This window comes from Microtus pennsylvanicus, chromosome 7 (genome assembly GCF_037038515.1).
Source record: "Microtus pennsylvanicus isolate mMicPen1 chromosome 7, mMicPen1.hap1, whole genome shotgun sequence".
Lineage (NCBI taxonomy): Eukaryota > Metazoa > Chordata > Mammalia > Rodentia > Cricetidae > Microtus > Microtus pennsylvanicus.
The window spans coordinates 107225450-107228444 of NC_134585.1; positions in this window are offsets into that span (position 1 = coordinate 107225450).

A 2995-nucleotide genomic window follows, 5' to 3' on the forward strand; every position below is an offset into this window, starting at 1 on the left:
TATAGACCAGGCTTTCCACAAACTCACAGAGAACTGCCTGGCTGTCTAACATGCTCTCATGGGCTCCTTCTCCGTGGGCATCCCCATGTTCTCCAAAAGCACTGTCACTCCTCTCAGACGTGGATCACTTGCTTATGATAGTTTCCAACCTTAACTCCTTTGGCCCTAATCAATCCTTAATTCTAGGACCCCCCACCCCTTAAAATAGCCTGCCAAGTGGGTCTCCTAGATACCTTACTTAATCCCCAAATGTAACAAACTCTTCATGGAGGGAAAGAGAACCATGTTGGGAGGCCATACTACAGTAGCTGGCCCTGCAGACCAAGCTGTTCTAGGTGCTGGTTTCTTGCTGGTTTCTCATGTCCACTCTTCAGCATCAGGCTGCCAGAGGCTATCAGGCCCTCTGTCTGACTGCTCTACCTCTCTCCTGTGGTTATGCACAATTCAGAGAGCATCAGAAAGGGACTGAGTTATTGACATTGAACCTGGAAGACTGAGATACATAGGTATGAAATCAATCGGTCATTTTCTTTCTTTTTTTTCTATTTTCTTTTCTAGGCAAGAATGTAAATGAACTGGACACTGCTACTGGCAGAATCAAAAAACTGGGGGAATGTACACAAAACTATCACTCTATGTCAAGGAAAATTTTCTCGTGTTGACAACAGTATGCATTCCCAGGCAGAATTTCCAGTGGCTGACAGAGTACAGTCACTATGTGAGTACCCACTGGGGATTTGGTGGAACATGTTTATATCAGTACAGGGCCTCTTCCCTGAGAATCCTCAGAAAGAAAGATGATATAGGAAAAGCAAAGGGATAAGGCTGGGGACTCTGTTCAGGAAGCACTCCCTGAGTCCCTGCCCAAGGTTCAAACTTCAGCGAAACAACAGTCCAGTACTTAGGCTGCTTTCTATCATGGTATTTGTCAATATTCAGCTGTGTGGTGGCTTCCACAGCAAGGATCTTGGGGATACGGTTCTTGTGGACACTTCATCTCGGCCTGGTGACTTACGGGGCCTCCCTGTTAGGGATTCCACTGACAGGTGGAGGCACTAGTACAAGTACTGGTCTGTGTCCACACAGTCTTCCATGTACTCTGCACTAGTACAAGTACTGGTCTGTGTCCACACAGTCTTCCGTGTACTCTGCACTAGTACAAGTACTGGTCTGTGTCCACACAGTCTTCCATGGACTCTGCACTAGTACAAGTACTGGTCTGTGTCCACACAGTCTTCCATGGACTCTGCACTAGTACAAGTACTGGTCTGTGTCCACACAGTCTTCCATGTACTCTGCACTAGTACAAGTACTGGTCTGTGTCCACACAGTCTTCCATGGACTCTGCACTAGTACAAGTACTGGTCTGTGTCCACACAGTCTTCCATGTACTCTGCACTAGTACAAGTACTGGTCTGTGTCCACACAGTCTTCCATGGACTCTGCACTAGTACAAGTACTGGTCTGTGTCCACACAGTCTTCCGTGTACTCTGCACTAGTACAAGTACTGGTCTGTGTCCACACAGTCTTCCGTGTACTCTGCACTAGTACAAGTACTGGTCTGTGTCCACACAGTCTTCCGTGTACTCTGCACTAGTACAAGTACTGGTCTGTGTCCACACAGTCTTCCGTGTACTCTGCACTAGTACAAGTACTGGTCTGTGTCCACACAGTCTTCCATGGACTCTGCACTAGTACAAGTACTGGTCTGTGTCCACACAGTCTTCCATGGACTCTGCACTAGTACAAGTACTGGTCTGTGTCCACACAGTCTTCCATGGACTCTGCACTAGTACAAGTACTGGTCTGTGTCCACACAGTCTTCCATGTACTCTGCGCTAGTACAAGTACTGGTCTGTGTCCACACAGTCTTTCATGTACTCTGTGTCCAGCTAATATGGCCCCCACCACTCTTGTCTGTGCCTCTTCATCTTTGCAAAGTACTGACAAAGCCCGCTGGTAATTCCGTATCGCTCAGGTCCCATTCTCCCTCATTTAGCTTGAACTCCAGCTATTCCTCTTCAGACTATTTGATCTTCACTTATGAATGGCTGGGTCCTACTGCTGTCATGAAAAGGCTGCCCAGATCTTTTGAGATATGAAGACTGTGGTGAGAATTCTTTCAAGACATATGATGACCCAAGAATTCCCATTCTTGTAATCAGAGCACTGGGGAAGAACTTCCTGAAAGAAGTACCATGGGAAAACAAAATGGACTCTCATGGCCTTTCTGTAGATGTTCTGGCAGTTTCACATCCAAGCTTTTGCAGTATCATAATGTTGCCTGGAACATGCAATCACGGAATGAAAATACCAAAACGTGCTAGCTCTCCATCTTGACATTCCTGCTACGATCTCTGACAGAGAAAGTCCAAGTGGGCAAGCAGTGGTCTGTTTTTTAAACCATCCATTTCTTGGGGTTACTTTGTGCTGGAACTCACAAGAAGACAAGAAGAGCCTCTGAGGATGGATGGGGAGAAGGATCAGGCTCTCATTCATTCCTGCAATATGAATTTCAGTACTTGTCTCTGTCAGGAACTATTTTAGGGGTTCAGGATGCAAAGGAGAAGGCAGACAAGGTCCTGTTTCAAGATCACTAGGCACTGACCATGTCATTAGAAGTAGACAAGTTCTCTAAGAAGGAAATACAATATTTAAGAGTAACAAAGGACTAAGGCCTAAAGGCCTATCCTGAGCTAAGAACAGAAGGGAGGAAAAGGTTGTTCCAGGCAAAGAAATTGTGTATGGAAAGACCCAAGGCCAGAACAAACTGGCAACTCTCATTGACCTGCAAGAAACTTGGAATGGAAGGCCAGCTGGACTGTGACTGAAAAAGCAGGGGATAAAACCAAACTCTCTGAATATGGCGGACAATGAGGGCTGCTGAGAAGCCAAGGACAATGGCACTGGGTTTTGATCCTACTTCATGTTCTGGCTTCCTGGGAGCCTAGCCAGTTTGGATGTTCACCTTCCTAGACCAGGATGGAGGGGGGA